At 45.4% G+C, this 25,630-nt stretch overlaps 1 long non-coding RNA gene across 5 annotated transcripts; it reads left to right on the top strand.

Moving 5' to 3' along the window:
* LOC133439059 (uncharacterized) lies at window positions 1-25,630 on the top strand. Of its 5 annotated transcripts, XR_009781889.1 has the most exons (10): window positions 16-100; window positions 1,073-1,281; window positions 3,250-3,291; window positions 15,141-19,019; window positions 19,220-20,057; window positions 24,293-24,363; window positions 24,445-24,792; window positions 24,870-24,979; window positions 25,063-25,134; window positions 25,247-25,630. It is a non-coding gene; the product is annotated as an uncharacterized LOC133439059 (long non-coding RNA). The 5 variants fall into 5 exon arrangements; XR_009781887.1 differs by having other exon boundaries at window positions 1-100; window positions 1,176-1,281; window positions 15,141-20,057; XR_009781888.1 differs by having other exon boundaries at window positions 7-100; window positions 1,118-1,281; window positions 15,141-20,057.

Below are 25,630 nucleotides of genomic sequence, written 5' to 3'. Positions count from 1 at the left end.
CTCACACCACACCCATCTGTGTGAGCGTGTTGTTCAGAACATCGGTGGGTTTCTTCTTCCCGCTGGACATTGGTTCATCTGCCGGTTGCTACAGAAACTGGTGAGTTTCTGCATTATTTTTTACATATTTCAGCTACTAAGCTTTTTTTGTAGAAAGTTAAAGTTGTCTGTCACACATTTTACTTTTACTCTCATTTAAAAATCTCAAAGATGATGCAGCTAAAGTTTGACATCCTCACAAAGATCAACCTCCATGTTTATTAATACTACGCCTAAAACAGTTAAATATAATATTGCAATGACTTAAATCAGAGTAATTGTAGATTTTTTATTATTATGATCTCTCTTCAGCTGGGTTCATGCAGGTTGACTAACTGTGACAAACAACGCTCTGGGTCTATTTCAGAGTCGTTCCCTTGGGTTTACGGCTCGGCCCGTGAAAAACAAGAGCTCTAATGATCAGTTACTTGACAGAAGTTTGACTTTGATAAGAAATATCTCACAAAGTCGACTCAAAGCATCGCTGCTCATGTTTCAAGGCACCTTTTAAAGAATGTTTTTAGTAAAATCAAGCAAGTGTCATTTTTAGAAGATATTAGTGCTTAGTTTTTGTCTTTCCTTAGACTTGGACGTGATGACGCTGGAATAACCAACAAGTCATTCATAGCCATCTTTTAAACAAACTCATAATTTTTTTCTTTTGTTAAATTAAAGGAAGTCATGGAAAAATACTTGCAGTATGGGAAGGAGAAAATACAAATCTGTCCAGATGTTCCCATTCACTCTTTATGAAAATGCTGTTCTGGTGCCCCTCCCATTCGCAGCCGTTCCCACCGGTACAGAACGTACCGAGCCTGGTGGACTTTATGCAATGAGTCAAACGCTCAAAAGCCCCAGTTAAAACATCACAGATGCCTGCAGAATAACACGATGGATCAAGGAGTTGTTACTGTAAATCTGGCTTCAGTCATTCACCGGTGATTCCAGTCCAAAACGGTTCAAGATGAGAGGAAATAAAAGGCTCTGAAAGCTCATCTTCATGATTTGTTGGTTGGCCTTCTGATTGTTTCAGACTGAAAGACATCAACAGATTGTGGTGGACCTTCTCGTTTCCCAGCAGGTGAACCCTCGTGGCCGCTACTTCCCGTTTCCTGCAGAATGTTTTCTTCTTTCAGGTCGACGTCAGCATGAGCTCTCAGACGACTCCCGGACCTTTGGTTCAAACATCAACAGAAAGTGCTGCTACTTTTTCGGACCTCGTCACAAAGATCGGGAGAAAGGGTACGTACCTGTCCTTCTGGAGATGTTGCTTCTTTTGAGGGACCAATAAGATTATTGTGGGAGGTTTTGAATGAGAAGACTGTCTCTACCTTCACATGTATATGTTTGTATTAAACCACACCTTTGATTTAGTCTGATCCACTTTGGATGTCCTTTTTTACACTGTCCATCTAATGCTGAATGTTTCAAAATAAAAGCCCTATTGGGAAAGAGTTTTTTTTGTCCTGAAATACACAAGGGCTTTTAATTTGAAATAAATACCAAAAACATTGATTCAACGCATTATACCACTGAATGTAGAGCTTCCTTACTGGACATACAGTAAGCAAAATTATTACATCTATTTTTTTTTCTTTCTTTCTTTTTAGCTATTTGCTTGAAAAAAACCTTTGCGATAAAACTACTAGGTTAGGTTTTGTTCTAGGCAGGTAAAACTTTAATCTAAAGTCTTCACTACAACAGGATGCCAGTCAGAACAGCTTCAACAAGCTCCAACCCTCCCAAACCAGCCAACAAACCGAAAACCCAACTGGAAAGCAACCATTCTGACTGAACCCTGAATATCGAGAAACTTCTTTGTACTTTTATTTCCTAAAACCTTCCTCTAGATGTCACTTTGAGACTGATTAATGTGTAAATATGTCTCTTTGATCATCTGTTGCATGTTCAACATTAGCATTAAGTCTGTGTGACATCTGTTTAACGCTGTCTTCATTATTTGATAAAGAAATAAGCTCCACATGTGAGCGCATGTGCAGCCCGCCAGCATTTTGAACGGTTGAGGTGCATGTGTGTGTGTGTGTGTTTATTTACGGCAGGGAGTGTCTTATCAGCCTGATGTCAGGAGGGAGCATCACATAGAACCGGTGTGATGACTCGGTGTGTGTCGCCGTGGAGATAAGAGCAGACACCCAGTGGCCCTGGTTTCCACAGCAGGGCCGACGCGCGCTATAATCACCCTTATAAACATACACACACACACACACACAATAGTACAGAATTAAAGTTTATTACAAGAAACATTAGTTTCTACTATAAATACAGTGAAGTCTTCCTAATTGTGTCGAGTTTCCACAAAAATCACGACTGGCATGTTCATTTTCTGCAGTCAGGCACCAACCTTTTCCTTCATTCCTTTGTACTTATTTTAATGTGGCTACAAAGGTAGTCAGCCTGAAAATCTTGGCCATATAAGTGCCGTTTCGCCTGAGAGTAGCAGTACAGTCAACTACAGTAAAGTAGGCAATCATTTGTGTTGCATCATCAAAGACTGTCTTCTGTCTTCTGTACACGTATTCTGCAGAAGATACAGTGTGGGAGCTATTCAGTTATGTGTTTTTGCTATGTTGTATTTTAAATGTCATTGTTTTGCATAATTAGTTCAGACAGTCTTATTTTTTCAGTATATTTTGCGTTGCAGCTATATGCTATTATTTTGAAAGGTGGTGTTGCTTAATTGAAAGTTGCACCGTTCTCTAAAAAAGTTCATATTTTTCCTGTGGAGAAGACAAGATGTTCTGGATGTCCTCCGCTCTTAAGACAATTTACATCATTCACATTCACAAATGTTGTTTTCACAAAATCAGAACATGTAACCAGAAGTCCAGTTCAGATGGTTGAACATGGGAATGAATAACTACAAATTTGGATCATAATTACTGTAAATGTTTCTATTTGTGACACAGATTTGTTTTTTAAACTTGAGGGGGTGGAGTCAAGCAGTGTGCCTGACTCCGCCCCCTAGATGTGTAAAATCAAATACACAATGGTTTAAAAGGAAAAGAGCAGTCTGAGAACAGCCCTGCATGGGGGGTGTTTGTAAAGTTTACCGCGTGACCTTTTGTGTTTCGGCGCTGAAATCTGCAGATGGATAAACTTCCTGCAGGAAGACAATTCTGCAATGAATTATTTTGCCTTAACATCATTCAAATCCCACATTAATCATTTATTTATTTATTTATTTTACAGACATCTACAGCAGCAGTGAAGATTTTGCAATCTTGATCGGAGGTAAGAGCGAAACTCTTCTTTTGTGACATTTGATGATGAAACAGTAAAGTCAGGATTAAAAATGTGGGCCCAAGAACTTTTTTCACCCAGATACTAATTGATTTTCTTCTTTTGACATGAACGCAGCACAATCTTGTATTCTGCACAGAACTGTGAATCTTGAATTGCGTACAGACGAAGTCGGTTTCAGAGCAGAAAGGTACGAGAGTCTCGAAAGCGTTATCAACTGGAATTATTAAATTTTTATGAAGTTCTAAATTTAAGCTCAAATGTACAAAATCAGTAAAAACATTTACTGAAAATGAACAATAAAGGTGCTTTCCCTTTAAACACTTATAAATAAATACAAAAAAAGTGGACACAATATTTTCAGCAGATTTTTATTTTGGAAATTTACACTTCTTAAATACAGTCTTCCTAAAATAAATAAACAAATTAAAATCTGAAACTTTTCTTATGCAGCAAATTGCAATGTTAAACAAGTGACCAAGCTTGATTTGATACTTTTATTATATTAAGAAAAATTATTTGGTATAGGCTCCTCCCCCTCCCTCTCTGCTGCGCTTCTCTCCTTCTAATAGCCCCTCCCACTCTGAATTAGCAGTTTGTACAGATGACTGGTCCAATACATCCCCAACCCATCAAAGACGATCAAACTCAGGTCATGTGTATTCTGATTCAGTCTATTTCAGTTATCCGGGTCATTCAGACAGAATCCAGCTTCACGGTTCATGAAAACATCCTCGCCGAGGGAGCTGCACCCAAATGTATAAAATAATGGTCACGCATCGTACAGTTGTCTTTGAAGCTTTATTTCGCTGTCGCTCTTTTCCTCCGTCAGACACCAGGAAAACTACAAAATAAATCATGTCTTTTTAAGCAAAAGCTAGTGAACAGTTTGAATTAAACAGAAAAATAAACAACAACATGTGCTTCAATTCAATTTTATTTATATAGCGTCTAATACAATAGATGTTGTCTCTAGACGCTTTCCAGAGATCCAGAACATGAATATAAACATAAACCCCCGAGCAATTATTACATAAACAATGGAAGGTAAAAACTCCCATAGTGGGAGAAAAGCCTTAAGCCAAACAGTGGCAAGAAAAACTCCCCTCTAGGAGGGAAGAAACCTTGAGCAGGACCTGGATCATAAGGGGGGACCCTCCTGTCGAAGGCCAGACTGGGGGAGTCGGGGACGTCAGCAGCACACAGCAGGCATGTTGAAGCAGCAATGGGATGATCAGAGGCGGGGGGGGGGACGTCAGCAGCACACAGCAGACATCCACGTAGGCAGATGGAAGCAGCAACGGGATGACTGGGGATGGGGGGGGGGGCCGAGACCGCAGGCCAGAACACAGCTCCCGAGGCTTTGGCCTGCAAACATGCACAAAAGAGAAAAAAGAGGGGCCGGCATAAGAAACTACAGGAACAATGGACAAAAACGATAGCTATGAGATATTTATAATAAATAAAAATGGAAATGGAGAAAAGAGGAAGGGAAAAGGAGAGGAGAAGAAGGGTTAGAGGCACCGCCCAGCGGATCATGTCGGTGCCCCCCTGCAGCATAAGCCTATAGGAGCATATCTACCGCAAAGCTATATTTGAGACTAACTATTATAGTCTTGTTCTATAGCTGCAACTATGACTACTGACTCTAACACACTAGAGTTTACACTAACTAGAGATTTACCAACACCAGCTAGAGGTTTACTAAACACTAACTATAGGCTTTACTAAACAGAAAGGTTTTAATTTTAGTTTTAAAGGTGGAGGTGGTGTCAGCCTCCTTAATCCAGATTGGAAGTTGGTTCCATAGTAATGGTGCCTGATAGCAGAACGCCCGCCCTCCAAATCTACATTTAGATACTCTAGGAACTACGAGTAAACCTGCACTCTGAGAGCGGAGAGCTCTGCCAGGAACATAAGCACTATTAGGTCTTGTAAATACTGCAGAGCTAAGCCGTTTTGGGATTTATATGCAAGTAATAACATTTTAAATTGGAATCTGAATTTTACAGGTAGCCAATGGAGCGACGCTAACACTGGAGAGACGTGGTCTCTCCTGCTGATTCCTGTCAGCACTCGGGCTGCTGCATTCTGGATCAGCTGGAACCTATTCAGCAAATTACTTGGACATCCTGCTAATAACACATTACAGTAATCTAGTCTAGAAGATACAAACGCATGAATTAGTTTTTCTGCATCACTCTGCGAGAGGATTTTCTTAATTTTTGCAATATTACGAAGATGGAAAAACGCTATTTTACAAACCTGATTAACATATGCTTTAAACGACAAATCCTGATCGAAAACAACACCAAGGTTTCTCACAGTTGCACTGGAAGCTATCGCAACACCATCTAGTCCCTTCCTAAAATGCTCTGGACCAAGAATGATAACTTCTGTTTTATCTGAATTTAGAAGCAAGAAATTTCTGGACATCCAGTCCTTGATGTCCCTAAGACATGCCTGAAGTTTAACTAACGGTTCTGTTTCATCCGGCTTCATAGACAGATAGAGCTGCGTATCATCAGCATAACAATGAAAGTGTATGCCGTGATTCTGGATTATACTTCCCAATGGCTGCATGTATAAACTGAACAAGATTGGCCCTAGCACTGAACCCTGCGGAACACCATAACAGACCCTTGACTGTTCTGAAGAAACCTCATGTACATGAACAAACTGGAACCTATCAGATAGATATGACTTAAACCAGGGATTCCCAAAGTGTGGTGCGCGCTGGGGGTGCGCAAGCTGCCTCTAGGGGGTGCGCGAGATGAAAAATGTAATGGCGGTCTGATAATTTTTTTTTTTTCACACACAAGCTGATGAAGGCCATTAATTAGAATCAGGTGTGATGATGCAAGGAAACATGTAAAACATTCAGGACAGGGTTGGAGACCCCTGCTGAATACAATCATGTATTGTCCTAGTGGCGTTTCAACTTTATTCAGAGGCTGTAAATCTCCAACATTGTAGTGCATTATCAATTTGTCTACCTGTTACTGGGAAATCAGACCTCTTGGTCTTTCTGGGAACTTTTTTGATTGTTAAGGACTCGCAGATATTTTCTCTCACTGGGCGGATGCTTCAACTCCACATGACATTTCAAATTTGAAGTTGACGAGGCAGACGTTCAGACTTGTTTTCTCAGCGCAGGTGGACATAATTTGCACAGAAAGGTTAGTTTCCTACCGTCAGACTCTTTGGGAGACGATGTGTAAAATTCCCGCAGATAGTGATAAACGGATCATCATCTGACGGCTCGCTGACGCTGCGTCTGCAACGTCTCTCTTCACCCGTCAAGGCTGATTTATGGTTCCGCGTTAAATCGACGGCGAAGGCTACGGCGTAAGGTACGCGGCGACGCGAACCGTACGGTCCGCACGCCGCGTATCCTACACCGTAGGCTCCGCGTTGGTGTAACGCGGAACCATAAATCAGCCTACATTCGTAAAGACTGCACCAGGCTCGTCGAGTATTTTAAATGTGCGCGCCGCCCGCAGGATTTTTCTGTAATAATTGGACCTAAACAGTGAAGCTGCAACTCACATAATCTGAACAGTTCAAATTCCAGTTCATGATCTGCAGAATGAACAAGTTCACGTTCAAGTTCTTTATGTGTAAATATGTTGCGTTCAGTTCAACGTTCTCACATAAATGAACGTGTTCAATGAACGCATTCATTTGAACGCGTTCATGTACAACACTGGGAATAGAATTAAAATTACTGGCGTTCAAATTGTATTTCCATAACCTGTGTTATGATGACGGGTTTGTTATGTCTGGTAGTGTACCGACATACACTGTCACTTTAAGAACTTTCTGGTTACGACTCCCTGGTTCCGGTTTACGACAGTCTGTTTTTACATGCGTTCATGTGTGGTTCGAAAATAAATGGAGTCACGTCAACTCCGACTTGAGAATCTTTTGCAACATAACATTGGCGACGAGAGATGGCTGAAGCTTGTTCCCTACCACCACCGCCTCCTTTCCTGGCCCTCCCGGGGGAACCACCGGTCCCATGGCACCGCTGGATCTCCACGTTTGAGACGTACATCCTGGCTGCCGGCTTGACGGACGTGTCCGGCGGGAGGAAGCGTGCACTGCTGCTGCACTGCTTGGGAACTAAGGGACAGCGGGTGTTCGGAACACTCGGCGACGCACCGTCATACTCCCTGGCCGTGGAGTTACTGAAAGGACATTTCGCGGCTCCACAAAGTGCTCTGCTCCGCCGCGTCGTGTTCCGGCGGCGACATCAAAGGCCAGGGGAATCAGTGGCTCAGTACGTGGCGGACCTGCGGGGTTTGGCTAATTCCTGTAAGTTTGGAGGACTGCGGGACGAAATGGTCAGAGACCAACTGATTTTGCACACGAGCTGCAACAAAATAAGAGAGACTGTTGCTGGAAAATGATGACCTGACTTTAGCGGCAGCAATAAACCTCGCGGTTCAGGTTGAATCTGCGCTGGAGTGCACGGCGAGCTTCTCTACTCCCCCGCCCTCACAGACACAGGCAGCGGGCGCGCTCACCTCACAGACGCCCCTCCTTCATGTGAGTGCTGACAGCGGGGAGGAGAACATCCTACTAGCTGCTCGGCCCCGCGATCAGTACCAACAGCAGTGTGGGAACTGTGGCTCTTCTGCACACAACTCAAGAGCCCAGAACTGCCCTGCCCGTGGTAAAACCTGCTCCAACTGCGGAAAATTAAACCACTTCCACAAAGTCTGCAGGTCTGCTCCAGCTCGAGCCTCTCAGCCACCAACTACCACCACAGTTATCCACAACGTGAGCTCGGGACGAGCACCGTTCAAAACGTGCTCGGTAATGGTTGGAGATATCACTCTGCCCCTCCTCCTGGACACAGGGGCCACAGTGTCTCTCCTGAACCTGGCGACTGTTACACAGTTTTTCCCCTGCGAGCCACTTGGACCGCCCACCACCACCCTGCGTGGTTACGCCGACTCCAAAATTGACATTGTGGGCTCCCTTCAGCTGCCCGTAAAATACGGGGATAAGACACTGCCAGTTTTTAGGTTCAATGTTGCACGCCACGGGACCAACCTCCTGGGCCTCGACCTCTTCACCAGCCTCGGTTTCACCCTGCTGGACACCACCGGCTCAGAGATCAATGCCGTTGTCATCCCCTGGCAGCAACAGTGGCCTGCGCTGTTCAGCGGGGTGGGCTGCCTTGTGGGTTTCGCCCATCAGCCTGTTGGACCCGACTCTGACGCCTGTCATACAGCCCCTCCGTCGTTCTCCCCTGGCCCTCCGTGATGACATCTCTGCTCAGCTGCAAGGTATGCTGGATGACGACATCATCGAGCAGGTGAACGCGTCACCCTGGATCTCCAACTTGGTGATGGCCAGGAAGAAGTCTGGTGGGCTGCGACTCTGCGTGGACCTTCGAGCGGTGAACAAGGCCATCATCCCCGACAAATACCCCCTGCCAACCACAGAGGAGCTCACCGCCCAGTTCCACGGGTCCACCGTTTTTTTCGAAACTGGACCTCCGCCAGGGTTACCTCCAGGTGCCACTACACCCCGAGAGCCGCAACCTCACCGCTTTCATCACCCACAGAGGGGTGTTCCGCTACATGGCGTTTGGGCTAAGCTCCGCCCCCAGCTGCTTCCAGAAAATGATGGCCTCCGTCTTCGCAGGTATACCGGGTGTGGCCGTCTACCTGGATGACATTGTGGTTCACGGGGCCACGATCGAGGAACACGATGAGCGCCTGCACAGGGTGTTCAGTGCAATGGCCAAGCACCACCTCACACTTAATGGCGAGAAGTGTGTCTTCGCCGCCTCAGCCATTGACTTTGTCGGGTTCCGCCTCTCAGCGGGTGGCACGTACCCGCTCCACTCAAACACAGAGGCCATCCACCGTGTCCTGGAGCCAACCTCAGCCGCTCAGGTCGCCTCTTTCCTGGGCATGACGGCGTATTACCTCCGTTTCTTGCCACAGTACTCTGCCACGACTGCGCCGCTGCGTAAGCTGCTGAAGCAGGACGAGCCCTGGGTCTGGACACCGGCATGTTCCGACGCCGTGCGCCTACTGAAGTCCCAGCTCACCTCTGCACCGGTCCTGGCGCACTTCGACCTGGTCAGCCCCACCTTCGTCACGTGCAACGCCTCTGCCCTCGCCGTCGGCGCGGTGATGTCCCAGCTGTAGGGGGGTGTCGAGAGACCGATCGCCTTCGCCTCGCAGGCTCTCAGCCCCACAGAACAGAGGTACTCGGTGGGGGAGCGGGAGGCCTTAGCGTGCCTCTGGGCTTGTGAGCGCTGGCATATGTACCTTTACAGGCGTACATTCACACTGAGGACCGACCACCAGGCCCTCACTACCCTCCTGGCAACGTCAGGCACCGGCCACAAACCGCTCCGCCTCCATCGTTGGGCTGACCGACTGCAGCAGTACAACTTCCGCCTGCAGTTCACGCCAGGCCGCGACAACGTGGTGGCTGACCTGCTGTCACGTGCGATCCCTAGCCCGCCCGCAGCCCAACCTTTGGCACCCGAACGGGACCAGGCCGAACAGGACCTCATCCAGCTCCTCCACACACCCCTCCATGAGACAGTGTCGCTGCAGGAGCTTCGGGACGCCTCAGCGGACGATCCCATCCTGTCCACACTCTCTACCTACATCAGGCAAGGCTGGCCTGGGAGGGTACCCGACGAGCTGCTTCCCTATCACAGGGTCAGGGAGGAGTTGTCGTGCTGGAACGACACCTGTGTCGCCCGCGGGCTCTGCACTGTGGTTCCTGGTGACCTCCGGGCGCGTGTCCTTGCTATGGCGCACGAGGGTCACCTGGGCATAGTCAGGCTCAAACAGAGGTGCCGTGATGTCGTGTGGTGGCCGGGCATCGACAGGGAAATAGAGGCCCTGGTCAGGGACTGCACTGCTTGCCTTCTTAGCGGCAAGACCAGGGCCCCGGCCCCGCCCCCACCAATGCAGCCGTTAGACTGGCCGTCACAGTCCTGGGTTCACCTGCAGCTTGACATCTGTGGTGAGCTGCATGGGGTGCCGCATCATCAGAGGTTCCTCGTCGTGGTCTACGACCTCCACTCTAAGTGGCCGGAGGTGGCACCCGTGGGCTCCGTCACGGCCAGGGTGCTCGTTGACATTCTCGATTCTCTGTTCGCACGTTGGGGCTTGCCCCGGAGGATCACAACTGACAATGGGCCCCAAATGATCTCCCATGAACTGTCCTCATACCTGGCGGGGAAGGGGATTCGCCACATCCGCACAGCGTTCTACAACCCGGCGGCGAACGGGGGGGTGGAACGTTTAAATCAAACGCTGAAAAACGGGATCAGGGCTCACTTGGCACAAGGGTGCACACTCACCACCAGTCTCCTACAGACGCTGCTGCACTATCGGGCCACCCGACACGCCACCATAGGAGTTTCCCCAGCCTCCCTCATGCTGGGGCGGGAGCTCCAGCTGCCTCTGGATAGGCTCCGCCCAACACTGGCTCAGGTCCCAGTGCACCCGGTTCAAGCCGCAGTCGCTACCTGTCAACGTCAGATGAAGGACCGCTTCGACAGGACCCGATGGGTTAGACCACCTGCCATCGCTGTCTCGGATTGGGTCAGGATCCGACGGCCTCATCGTGGCGACAAGCTCCAGTCGTTCTGGTCAGACCCTGTCCAGGTTACCAAACGGCTTGGTCCAGCTTCATTCAGGTTAGCCGATGGCACTCGCTGGCATGCTAACCGCCTGCGTAAGGTGCAGGCCCCACCGGCGCCCGGACTGGGTGTGCCGGCCGTTACAGCCCTGCCGGCTGCACAGTTCGATGCGGCAGCCGCCCCAGCTGTCCAAGCACAGGCTGCAGTCGAAGAGCGGCCACCGGAAATTGCTGCTGCACCCGAGGGTCGCCCAGCTCTGGCTCGCGCCAGGCCTAAACACCTGGGGGACTTTGAGACTGAGTATCACACCTAGGTTGTGTGAAGGGGGGGGAAATGTTATGTCTGGTAGTGTACCGACATACACTGTCACTTTAAGAACTTTCTGGTTACGACTCCCGGTTCCGGTTTACGACGTTCAGACTTGTTTTCCCAGCGCAGGTGGACATAATTTGCACAGAAAGGTTAGTTTCCTACCGTCAGACTCTTTGGGAGACGATGTGTAAAATTCCCGCAGATAGTGATAAACGGATCATCATCTGACGGCTCGCTGACGCTGCGTCTGCAACGTCTCTCTTCACCCGTCAAAGCTGATTTATGGTTCCGCGTTAAATCGACGGCGAAGGCTACGGCGTAAGGTACGCGGCGACGCGAACCGTACGGTCCGCACGCCGCGTATCCTACACCGTAGGCTCCGCGTTGGTGTAACGCGGAACCATAAATCAGCCTACATTCGTAAAGACTGCACCAGGCTCGTCGAGTATTTTAAATGTGCGCGCCGCCCGCTGGTGAAATAGTAAGGATTTTTCTGTAATAATTGGACCTAAACAGTGAAGCTGCAACTCACATAATCTGAACAGTTCAAATTCCTGTTCATGATCTGCAGAATGAACAAGTTCACGTTCAAGTTCTTTATGTGTAAATATGTTGCGTTCAGTTCAACGTTCTCACATAAATGAACGTGTTCAATGAACGCATTCATTTGAACGCGTTCATGTACAACACTGGGAATAGAATTAAAATTACTGGCGTTCAAATTGTATTTCCATAACCTGTGTTATGATGACAGGTTTGTTATGTCTGGTAGTGTACCGACATACACTGTCACTTTAAGAACTTTCTGGTTACGACTCCCCGGTTCCGGTTTACGACAGTCTGTTTTTACATGCGTTCATGTGTGGTTCGAAAATAAATGGAGTCACGTCAACTCCGACTTGAGTTACGTGTCACGTTATCTTTTGCAACATAACAGGGTTGTGTTAGTTCCACGGTCATTTAAACTTGCTGCAATTTATGTTCAATGTTCAAAATATTCTAACATTTTCCTCAACTTATCTGCTTTCTGCCACTGAGTCTGAGCATGTCATCCATCCTCTTTGCTCTTAAAAGTGGAAGCCTGCGCATAACTTTGTTTCATTATATTGGAACTGTGTTACAGTGTTTCAGTTTAATTTAAATGCGAGAGCGCATTGTTGTGATTGTGATTATTATATTATATGTGTGTTCTGGTCATTTTAGCATGAATAAACATGGCGACTCTAATATGGCTATAATAAAGCTTGTTGCGTTTTTTTTTAAGGGGTGGGGGATCGGGGGTGCGTCAACCGGGTTGAGACATAGAAGGGGGTGCGCGGCTAAAAAAGTTTGGGAACCGCTTAAACCAACGTAGAGCTGTCCCTTTAATCCCAACAACATACTCTAACCTGTGCAGTAAAATGCCATGATCAACAGTGTCAAAAGCAGCACTGAGGTCCAGTAGGACACTAATCCCTTATCTGAGGACCAGTAGAACCAGTATGGACACTAGTCCCTTATCTGAGGCCATAAGGAGGTCATTCATGACTCGAACCAGTGCTGTCTCTGTGCTATGATGCATTCTGAACCCTGACTGAAAGACTTCAAACAGATCATTTCTATACAAGTAGTCACATAACTGGCTTGAAACTGCCTTTTCCAGAATTTTAGATACAAATGGAAGGTTGGAAATTGGTCTATAATTAGCTAAGGTGTCTGGGTCAAGAGAAGGTTTTTTAAGTAAAGGTTTAATTACTGCCACTTTGAAAACCTGTGGTTCATATCCTAAGTTTAGGGATAGGTTGATTTCGTCCAGTATTGTCGGACCAATAAGAGAAAAAACATTTTTGAATAGTGGAGTCGGGATGCGGTCTGACATACATGTGGTAGACTTAGCTCTATTGACGAGTGAAGTCAGCTCAGGGAAGTCTATAGGATCAAAACAGTCTAGAGTCAAGTCAGAGCCTAGGGAAGTTGCTAAAGCTGAAGAAACGCCTACAACCGGCTAGTTGATTTATTCTCTAATTCTCGTGATTTTACTGTTAAAGAAGCTCATAAAGTACTGAGAGCTGCAGGAATGCACGGCTCAACAGAGTTGTGACTCTTTGTCAGCCTGGCTACAGTGCTGAACAGAAAACATGGGTTACTTTTGTTATCCTCTATCAACGTTGAATAATAAGCTGTTCTGGCTTTGCGAATGGCTTTTTTTATATACTATTAGAATATCTTTCCATTCACGATAGGAGTCTACAGACTTACGACTTACTTAAGAGTGCCACTTCCTTTCCATTTTACGCACGTTTTGTTTCAACATGCGGATATCTGAATTATACCAGGGAGTTAAGCTCCTGTGGCTAGAAACCCTCCTTTTCAAAGGAGCAACTTCATCTAAAGCTGAATGCAAGAAATCAGCAGTTTTACTAACAAGGAAATCAACATCAGAGGTAGAACCCAGGTGACTGGCCTCTACTGCTTCACTATCTTCCACTGTCGTAAGATGAGCAATGGCCTCCCTAAATTTAGCAATAGCTTCATCAGACAAACATCTGCTAAAATCTGCTACAGTCCATATGACGGCACTTCAATAACATTTCACAATAACAATGGAAATTAAAGCTGCAAGCAGCAATGAACGGGTCCTCACGCGTGCAATTTCCACCACCTTTAGGTCAAGGACTCTTTGACACCGCCCACGACTCTTTATGTCAAACCATTGAAAAGTTGTGGCAGAAAGTAGGAACTATCAAATATGGACCAATCAGAAGAAGGGGGGGCACGCTTTTTGGCATCTATCGTCGCCACGGTAAGGTTTTTTTTTTTTTTTGGGCTCTAGTGGCCCTTTATTGGAGATGCAGACTGGAAAGGGGTAGAGAGAGAGAACGGGGAAGACACGCAGCAAAGGTGCGCAGGCTGGATTCGAACCCGCGACCGCTGCAGGAGGAGGACTGTAGCCTCAGTATATGCTTAACCCACTGCGCCACCGAGCGGCCCAACACGGTAACGCTTTTGACTGAGAAACGTAATGCGCGTCGCAGGATGGAGACGTACATTTTGATGTATAACACACCTGGGTGCACGTTACGGTTCGTGCGAAGAAACGGCCGAAGAAGTGGCATAAATTTTGCCAAAATTACACGATTCATTCAAAATGGCCGACTTCCTGTTCGGTTTCGGCCATGGCGCCAAGAGACTTTTCTTTAAGTTGCGACATGATACAGGTGTGTACCGATTTTCGTGCATGTACGTCAAACCGCATTGTGGGGCTTGAGGCACAAAGTTTTCTAGGGGGCGCTGTTGAGCCATTAGGCCACGCCCATGAATGCAAACCATTAAATATTAAATTTATCGCCAGGCCTGGCTTGCGTGCAAAATTTGGTGACTTTTGGGGCATGTTTAGGGAGGCAAAAAGGCCCTCATTTCGTCGGAAGAAAAACGAGAAAAATAAAAACATCTCCTACAGATATAATAGGGCCTAAGCACTTACAGTGCGAAGGCCCTAATTATTACCGATTGCACCTCTTAGACCACATACAGAATAAGCCCTGCATCCTTCTCTGACCCATAATGCCTTGGTCACGCCTTTTGACTGAACTCTGGTCATGTGACCTGTTTCCAGCTACATCTTAGGAATTTGCCTAACTTATCAATAACCAAATCAGTATGTTTTACAATAACTTCAAAAAAAATATCAATAACAAACCTGTTGTTACAACTGCAGTGTGACACGGGAAGCAAATATGAGCTCAAAACCTGAGAAACCAAAACATGAGAACGTGATGAAGCATCCGTCCTTCATCCAAACCTGCCAAACCTGTTCCCGCTCTCGGTGAAACAGACGTGCAGGTTCACCTGGCCAGGTGACCAGTCCACCGCAGGCCCAAATATAGGCAGAACATTTACCTATTTGTGTTGACGTTGGCAGGGATTGTGAGTGTCGTCCTGATCCTGTTCCTCTGCACCATCGCCGTGCTGCTGTGGTGTCTGTCCAGACAAAAAGGCTCGTATGAGACGGGCGAGACGGAGGACGATGAGGACGACGACGAAGACGAGTCCTCTGACCTGCAGTCCAAACAACCCCTGAAGGACAAGGAGGACGACTGAGTCTGCAGACTTGTTTCATGGAGGAAACAAGGATGATGGAGAGGAAATGTTTATTTTTTTCATAATTAGTGCATATTGTAAAAAAGAACAAATATTTTTCAGCTTTCCTTTTTTTCATTGCAAGTTGGTGATGTCAGTAAGCTTCTGCCCTTAAAGAAAAAGTTCCCTGACATCTGTGATATCAGTCTCCACCAGGTCTTTAGCTGTGTTCATAATCAGCTGTTGGAGTCAAACTCATCCCTCCTCCAGCATGTGTTTAATGTAAAACCAGAGCTGCAGTTTTGTGCTTTTTATTAGGAAAAAAATCAGCGTGATGTAAAAGAAAAATAATGTAAAGATGAAGATGTAAACCCTGGTTAAATGTATTCTACCGTTGGTACAGTGGTTCAATCAAATACATAAAAGTAAATCAGTATCACAATCGTTAAATGTTTGTGTTGAACCAATGTCTATAAAATTCTGCAGCTTCTCAAAATCATAAACATCGTTGTGATCAAAGATCACGCTGTCCCAGAAACTATGACGCTGTGACGTGTACATGAACACAGAGCGCAATTTTTTTTTTTTGATCAAATTTTTATTTTATTTTCATTCAAACAGAAAACAAACAATGATGCACAGGCACTGAATATATTGTTACATCAATCCCCCCACCCCCACTCTACCCACTTGGACACACACATAAAATGAAATAAACTATTAAAAGACCAGGGCAATTATTTGACGTCCGTATATGAAATTAAAATAAAATCGAGACAGGGCGGCTAAAGCAAGTAAAAAAAAAAAGAAAAAAAAAAAAGAGAGAGAGACTCGCGGACTTGTGAAACAGTTAATATATATCCTCACGGTGCTAAGCAAGTTAAGTCAAATACACAACAAAAAAAAACACACGAGGATCAAAGCAAGCGCTTCAGTGCTTCAGCTGTGGTGAGCCACATATTCACATTAGCCTCTTTGGCCCCATTTATACGAGCTGTTGATAACTCCATGTAAGTAACATCAAGAAAAGTCAAGATCCATTGTTTGATGGACAAAGTATGAGGGGGCTTCCAACGTACTGCTATCATTTTCTTAGCAGCTGTTAGACCTGCTAATATGACCCGTTTCTGACGTTCAGGGACTGGAAGTGCGTAAATATCATTCAGTAATAACACTGGTATGGTCACAGGTAATGTGTCTGATATGAGAGTCGTCAGCTCAGCGGCCACGCCCTGCCAAAATCGAGCGACGGGGGAGCACTCCCACACCATGTGGAGAAAAGTGCCAGGAGTTTTTAATGTACACAGCATGCATGAGGGATCACTGATAACTTTCATAAAATGTAGCCTACGAGGGGTCAGGTAGGTCCTATGCACGAAATTATGATGGATCTGTTGATGGTCAGGATTTCGAGAGGCAAGTTTGATATTGGCCCACACCTCATCCCAGTCAAAATCCTGAACCAGTCCGGGGACATCACCCCTCCACATCCTGTCTACTGGAAGCGTTTTGTAGGAGGCCTCAAGCATGTATAGATACAAAGTGGATACCATCCCCCTCGAGGGTCTATTAGTAATGACCACCTCGTGAAGTGGATGTGTAGGTAGCGGGTGCTGCCAAGGTACACCGTGTGCTTTAAGAGACGCTCTCAGCTGCAAATAAAAAAAAAGGAAGTGCCTGGTAAATTGAAGTTATTCTTAATGTCCTGAAAAGAGCGTAAACCATCTAAGCTGAATATATCACCCAAAAACTGTATACCTCCCCTTTCCTACTGAGAATAGGTGATAGGTCTCCCCCCGATCAGCAAGTCCTTATTATTGAAAATTGGTGATTGTAGGTGCCATCTACAAGAAATATTACAAATCCTTTCTACCGAGCACCAAACCCGAATCAGATGGGACACAATGGGGCCGCAGCGCAGCTGACACTGCCTCACAGAGACATTTGCAAATAAAACATCTGCCAAAGACCAAGGGTGCACCATTCTTTCTTCCATTGCGCGCCAGGAGACCAACGCCTGAGAGTCAAACCATGTGACCAGGGGTCTGAGAGAGAAAGACCAATGATAAAATTTGAAGTTGGGAACTGCTAAACCTCCATCTAATCTCTTGCGCTGGACAGTGGCAGATCTGAGGCGGGGTCTCTTGCCATTCCAGATAAATCTCGAAACAGCCGCCTGCAGTTTACCCCAGTATCCAGTAGGGGGAGGGAGGGGGACCATAGAGCTAACAAAGTTTATTCTGGGCAATACATTCATTTTGACAATAGAAATGCGAGCCTGAAGTGAGTTGGGCAGGCTGGACCATCTCTCCAAATCACCCAAGACCTTATTCAGTGCCTCAGTATAATTGTGCTTCACAATAAGGTGTAAAGAGGGAAATATCTCAATGCCCAAATATTTGAAATGTGGAACCGAGGGAATATTAGGAGGTAAAACAGAGTTCCCAGCCACTTTGTTCAATGGCAGCAGAGCCGACTTCGACCAATTAATTTTGAACCCTGATAGCGAGCCAAATTCATCCAACATTGATAAAAGGTGGGGGGCAGACTGTAACGGGTCGCCAAGAAAGATTAAAATGTTGTCAGCGTAAAGCGCCAGGTGGTGGTGTGTGTTATGAACAGTTATGGGCTTAATAACCGGTGATAATCGGATCATCTGCACCAGGGGTTCCAGAGACAGAGCAAACAGCGTCGGGCTCAAAGGACAGCCCTGACGAGATGACCTAGTTACTGTGAACAGAGTTGAGCAAATGTTACCTGTAAGAACCATTGCAGAGGGGTTTGAATATAATAGCTGTAACATTTTTACAAAACCGTCTCCAAAACCCATTGCCCCCAACACCGACCACAAAAAGGGCCACTCAAGGCGGTCGAACGCCTTCATCGCGTCAAGGGATAAAATAGCTGCCGGATGTTTGATGTCTGTTGCGGCGTCGATTACGTGCAACAGTCGGCGGACATTGTCAGAGGCTAGACGCGATTTCATAAAGCCTGTCTGGTCACATTGAACCAGTGATGAGACATGCGGTTGCAGACGTCGAGAGAGAGCCTTGGCATAAATCTTTACATCGGCGTTCAACAGACTAAGGGGCCTGTAATTACCACATTCCGTCGGGTTTTTATCCTTTTTCAGTAGTAAGGTGATTACAGCTGTATTCACATCCCTAGAAAAAGTGCCCTTCTCCATCGAAAAATGGATCATACTGAGAAGCAGCGGGCCAAGAAGGTCCCAGAAGGCAGCGTAAAATTCTGGCGGAACGCCATCGAGACCAGGTGATTTGCCCCTTTGCATACTGAGCACAGCCCTCTTAAGTTCTTCAAGAGAAAATGGTTTTGCCAACTCATTTGCCGCCTCCACCGCAAGACGAGGTAACTTTAATTGGGCCGAATAATCGTCACATTTATCTTTGTCGATAAGTATGTCTGATTCATACAGGTCAGAATAAAACTGCGAAAAGAGTTGTTAATCTGCATTGGGTCGATGGTAATAGCTCCTGACTGTAATTTGATAGAGGAGATATCTGAAAACTGCTCATTTGACCTAATCTTCATCGCCAACAGGTGGCTGGGCCTTGACCCATGAAAATAATAACGCTGCCTGGTCCTGTGGATTAAGAACTCTGATCGGCGTCTGAGGATGGCATTGATTTCTTTTTTGATCACCTCACGCTGCAAGACTATCTGTTCTGAGTAATTAGCAGACAACACGGATTCTAGTTTTGTAAGTTTGTTTTCCAATTCATGTAATTTAGAAATTTGCATCTTGCGCTGGTTGGAGGAAAACCATGTGGCATTACCCCTGATAAAACCTTTAATTGAGTCCCAAAGTATTCTAGGATCGTCGACTGAACCAACATTGAACTCCAAGAATTCCTTAAGTTTTTCTATAAATTGTGCCCTAAACTCTTCTTGTCTTAACAGGGTTGTGTTAAGGCGCCATTTTGGTGCACGAGGGGAAGCGTTGACGAGCACCGATGAACAAAGCACACCTTTATGATCGGAGAGGGCTATGGGAAGCAGAGAAACATTGTGAATATTAGAAAAGAGTTTAGGGGACGCAAATATGTAGTCAATTCTTGTGTCGAGCAGAGAAAAAGGAGTAGTCCTTGATTGATGGATTAGTCGAACACCAAAGATCTGTGAGCCCCAAGCTGCTAGCCCACGTCTGTAAAGCTGTGGACGCTAGTTTCTGATCCCTTGTCTCAGATTTACTTGACCTGTCATTGGCTGCACTCCAAACAGCGTTAAAGTCTCCCCCCACAACTAACGAATAATCATTCAGTTCCAGCATACTATTTGTCAAGTTTTCGTAAAAGACCCTATTAAAACAGTTTGGTGCATACACCGATACGAAGGCAACTTTCCTGCTGCTAATTTCTGTCTTCACAATTGCCAGCCTGCCCTCCTTGTCAGAGCATGTGTCATGGATTTTAACTTTAAAGTTACGTCTGGCTACAACCGCCACACCCTTGGTCTTTGTACCAGACGAGGAGGAAGCTATCACATGATAATGTTTATCTGCCAGGCGTCTGACATCAGCAGCCAAGAGATGCGTCTCCTGCACCAATGCAACGTCTATTCTCCTTCTGCGAAATAAACTCAAGGTGCTAATCCTCTTGTGAGGGCTATTCAGGCCGCCCGCATTCCAGCTCAAAATATTAAGTTCAGGCATAATTTAGAATGAAGCCTCTATAGCGGATGCGGACAGAGACATGCAAACAGCCCCTGCGACCCTCTGAAATGATGAACCCAAGCAGATGTGAGTATAACTTAAAACAGTCAAGCCTCCCACTACACAAACAGAATGTGAACACAAAATCCACGATGTGAGCCGCTCCACATCAAAACAAACAGTGAAAAAATTAAATAAACGTTTAAACCCTTTCGGCTCAGCTCCCGATTTACCGGTCGATCTACGTTCCCACCCTCACCTATGGTCATGAACTCTGGGTCATGACCGAAAGAACGGGATCCCGGATACAAGCGGCCGAAATGAGTTTCCTCCGCAGGGTGGCGGGGCGCTCCCTTAGAGATAGGGTGAGGAGCTCTGTCACCCGGGAGGAGCTCGGAGTAGAGCCGCTGCTCCTCCACATCAAGAGGAGCCAGCTGAGGTGGCTCGGGCACCTGTATAGGATGCCCCCTGGACGCCTCCCTCGTGAGGTGTTCCGGGCATGTCCCACCGGGAGGAGGCCCCGAGGAAGACCCAGGACACGCTGGAGTGACTACGTCACTCGGCTGGCCTGGGAACGCCTTGGAGTCCCCCCGGAAGAGCTGGAGGAAGTGTCCGGGGAGAGGGAAGTCTGGGGATCCCTGCTCCCACTGCTGCCCCCGCGACCCGGACTCGGATAATGCGGTGGACAATGGATGGATGGATGGACGTTTAAACCCACCCCCCTCCCAACCCACCCCCCGAAAGGGCCAGAAATATGCCCTAACTAACAAACCTTCCCTAATACTTGATTCCGTGACCATAGTCGGAAATAGGGCAGCAGTAGGGCAGCAGCAGCCAGCCCCTCCCCTCCCAGACTGTATCAATAACGAGAAACATGTCAAAGAAGTCAACCCTTCAATACTTAGAACTACATGCATGAACTGTGCACAAAGAGCTGCGTGTAAAAATGTACCGACCTATTTATGATGTATGAGATACAACACAATAGCCATAATTAAAACTATAAGACTGAGGTAGCTGCCTTAAGTGTTGGCTACATCAAGGGCAAAACTGAGATCTACCCCCTGATGTGAGAAAATCTCTTGAACGTGTAAAAACAGAAATGCCCCTCTGCTAAGGCTGTAATATACCATAAAACTAAAGATAAATCAAATCTACCAGGAATTCTGTGGTGACAACGGTGACTTATAACACTCATGAAGATCAAAGTTGTTGAGCTTGCACATAACTATGACAGCAGTGACTGATATTATTATAAGAAAAAAAAATAAAAAAATAAAAAAATAAAAAAATAAATAAAAAATCCAGACTTGAAGCTAAACAGTTACTTAAAAAAAAAAGCAGCATATACGTCGCCAACTTATAACTATGACAGCAGCGACTGACATTTTAGAAAGAAAGAAAAAAAAATTAAATTAATAAATAAAATAAATTAAAATATTAGAGCAACTCAGACTGTCAATAAGAGCAGTAGAAAGAAAAAAAGGGGGGAAACACAGAGCGCAATTTGTAAATCACATAAAGCCTTTTTTTTTACAAACATAGAAAATATATCTAATGTTTAAACTGAGGAAATTAACCATCATTCTTTTCAAAATTATTATTATTATTTGACTGGACTCTGTATGACGCAATCGTGAGTCAGTTATGATTTTTATTATATAAATTAATGTTCAGCTTTAACTATTCACGTTGTTTGCAGGTGAAATCCATGTAGAATAGGACTGGTGCTTCCATTGAAGAAGAATTAGCCGCCTCGCAAGTCGTAAATGCAATAAAATCATGCATACTATTATTAAAAGCGGCCCCGTCTGGTCTCACGCCGAATATACTGTAGCCATGAGTGGGTTTGGGTCAATTATTTACCACACTTTAAAGGTATTGTGACATCATTTTTAACATGCTTTTAACACTATTAAAAGTCTTGGCCAACATCCCTCAAATGTGTCTAAAAGAGTGTAACAAGAAAAACTTCACTCTAGTTCTCTTTTCCTGGCTTTTTATTAGTGTTTTTTTGCGCCGTGAAAAATGCTTCCTTTCCCCCTTTCCTGTCAATCATTGCGCCGCTCCTCCTCCAAACCTCCTCCTCCTCCAGAGAGTTTTAAGCCGAGAGCGACAGGCGAAGCATGCACGGAAAAGCAGGAGGGCGAACCACAGCAAACAATCATAAAAATAAAGGCATGCAAGCAGCACTGTCCCCTTATCTTAAGTCCAGTCAGTGGCCGCGGGTCTTCTTAGCAGTTTTCCTCCGGTGATTAGAACAAAAGAGGCTCTAAACAGCTCCTTGTTAAGCCTCATTTATGGTTCCGCGTTAAATCGACGCAGAGCCTACGCCGTAAGGTTCAGCGTATGGTGCGCATCGCCGCGTAACCCTACGCCGTAGGCTCTGCGTCGGTGTAACGCGGAACCATAAATCAGCCTTTATGGCGCGCTGGAGAGGAGAGGGGACAGGGAGCTGGGTGGAGGGGGCGGTGATTTAGCGGATCGTTACGTAACGATCCGCCACCAAACCACATGCGCCGTTTTTGCATAGTTATGCGGAAAATCCCAGAAAGCACACAATACACTGAATGTTAAAAGTTTGTTGTTTTTTGGGTGTAATTGATGTCAAGACACCCAACAAAACACAAAAAATCAAGAAAAATGTGTTTTTCATGTCACAATCCCTTTAAGATAACTGTTGATCAAAACGCCCCAGAAATATGCAGTAATGTAGTTTTCTACATAACCAAGCCCGCTTACAGCCGGCTCCAGACGATTATAGGTCGGCGATTAGATGATTCTTTACAGCCCACCACAAAGGGGAAAAAAAACAATCAAAATGTGATAAAAGTTTCAGCTTTAATTTGATTTTTAAAAACATGGAAATCACCATTTCGGAATAATAACATTTTTTTTTCCAAAAGTCGCTCAATTTTTAAAGATCAAACATGGTATCATAACATATTGATTAACAAGAAGTATGGTAGAAGGGGTGTTGGAGCCAATATGGGTGTTTTTGGTTTATTTTTGTTGAAAGATTGGTTAATATATTTTTTGTGTTACTAATATACCAAGCCACAAGAGGGCAGCAATCACCTTGGTAATGGGTCACGTCACACAATTAAGTATTAAATAGACACAGGTGTGTGGGCTCAATGTGTTTTGGACGACAGGGAGCATAAAGTTTATTACCGCACGTTAACCCGTACTTTACGTGAATGTCATACAAACCACGGGAAAACAACATTCCACAACAAGCAACAATAACGAGAGAGAGACAGAAGACCGGCGAAGCAGACAACAAAACAAACCTAAGGTATGCGTGTAAAGAAAGTTATCAATTGGTCTATTCCCCACCGTGGCTAATTAGTCACAACAAGCGGGGTCCACACATGAAGCAGATAAAAGGTGTGGAGTTGGTTTCAGGTTTTTGACTGTTGATATTTAAGTCCACGGATGTCTGGGGGGTATTCCAAGAAGGAGGTTTAATAAACACTGATTTAAAGTCTCATCTTGAGGTTATCTGGGGGCTATTCCAAGAAGGAGGTTCAACAAACACTGAGTTAAAGTCTCATCTTGAGGTTATTTGAACCCATGACTGAAGGGTTTTATGCCGTCCACCAGGGGGCAGTATGAGCCTTACCTGTAGAGGGAAGTAACAGGCATCGTTGTTGTGTGCGGGGTTCACGTTCTATACATTGCTCATTGGTTTTATGAAAATATATGGTATAGTTTCTGTTACTTTATTTTGTTATTTTATTTCAGGGTTTGCTTACTTATGTTATATAGACTTGATTGAGATATATTATGTTATTTAAGAAAATGCCTATATTTTCATTTGAGATTCAGCCTGCTTATGTTTGTTGTTTACTATTTCTGCAGGGCTTCTTCATCTCTGTCATTAAACAAAATAATTGACATTGAGGAGTGCATTTCTTCAATGACGACTAAACCCGCTCAGTTGGTTCCAACACACCGATTTAATGTTTATTTATGATTTAACTCAACTAACCCAGAGTTGGGTAACCCAGAGTTGTGCGCATTCCAGGTGAATCTATAAAGACATAAGGTCGAAACCCGAAAAAATGGCTAAACGAAGAGCAACATATTTCACAGAAATGGAGCAGCAAGTCCTCCTCGAGGCGTACGAGGAGGAGAGGGCAGTGATTACAAATGGCTTGGCAGAGAATTACTGATCGCGTCAATGCGTAAGTTTAGGCCATTATGTGAATTTTATATTAAATTAAATAGTGAGGAGAAACTGGCTTCACATCCTGTTTTCTTATTAATATGATGCTTTCTAATACAGACTACTTTTCACTGAATGATTTATTTATTAGATGTAACCCCGGTGGGCAGAAGAGAACCTGGAAACGGGTCAAAATGAAATATAAAAAAATTGTCCAAATTGGTAAGTATTTTTTTTCGGATATCATGTCTCCCATATGGGCCTTTTATTGTCATGCTCCAACAAGATGCATCTATTTTAAAGCTAATAAGAAGACTGCAGAGGCGAGAAGGACTGGCGCAGAGATAACTGAGCCCCTCACCCCTGTCGAGGAGCTGGCAGTATCTGTAAATCGGGGACGGCCGATGATGGAGGGGATTCCTGGGGGGGACTTCATCAGAGCCGGCCACCTCCCAGGAGGAGCACACCCCTCTTGTCCAATGTATTTTTCCTAATTACGCCTAATAGCCAGCACTTCATGCGGGAAAGGAACTGCCTGACGGTCGGTGCGTAAAGTGTGCCTTGCGCTAAAGCACTTCATGCACAACTTTATTCGTTTTCCTGGCCACAAACCTACGAGGGTCATTAAGACGCAGTTCCACCAACTGGCAGGTCAGCATCGCTTATGTTTCTCAAATATGCACAGAAATCTTTGCTGGTGAGATTACATTTAATGAGCTATATTGCAGGCTTTCCCAACGTTATTAGATGCATCGATGGGACGCATGTGCCAATTACAGCACCATCCCAAAATGAGGCTGACTTTAACAGAAAAGGTTTCGACAGCATCAATGTCCAAGTAGGTATAATGGAACCATAAGCTGCTTTTATTTTTGAGCGCTCTCTTAATGATGTTTGAAAATGTATTTTTTCAATTGCCAGATGATGCGATGCTGCAAATCTAATATCAAACGTGGAGGCGAGATGGCCAGGCTCTGTGCATGATGCCAGGATGTAGGGAATCAAATTTGAGCACCAAATGTCTACAGAGTGCATTATATTACTAATATTGATCAGTTTTGTGAATATTCATGTGTCTAACTTTGTGTTATATGTGCAATTGCAGGAGAATTTGCTGGCTATCTCCTGGGGGATGGAGGATATCCGTGCCTCCCCACGCTCATTACCCCGTACCCCGATCCGGATGCTGGAGCGCAAACACGCTTCAACGTGGCTCACAGCAGAACTCCGGGAGAAACTGAGATGACTTTTGGGATTCTCAAGGAGAGGTTTAAGTGCTTGTGCAGGCTGAAGGTCTGCCCAGACAGGGCTGGGATAGAATTGTTGCATGTGCCATATTGCACAACACTGCCACATTGCGCAATTAATTGACTCCAGTCATTGAGGAGCCGGTACCGGCTCATCCCTTTCAGCAGGTTGACATGGCAAATGGTCACAGAGTGCGTGATCAAATCCGTCTCAATCATATCAATTAAAAAAATACAGTTGA

Source organism: Cololabis saira, unplaced genomic scaffold, assembly GCF_033807715.1.
Source record: "Cololabis saira isolate AMF1-May2022 unplaced genomic scaffold, fColSai1.1 scf140, whole genome shotgun sequence".
NCBI lineage: Eukaryota > Metazoa > Chordata > Actinopteri > Beloniformes > Belonidae > Cololabis > Cololabis saira.
This window is presented reverse-complemented; position numbering and strand designations above follow the sequence as displayed.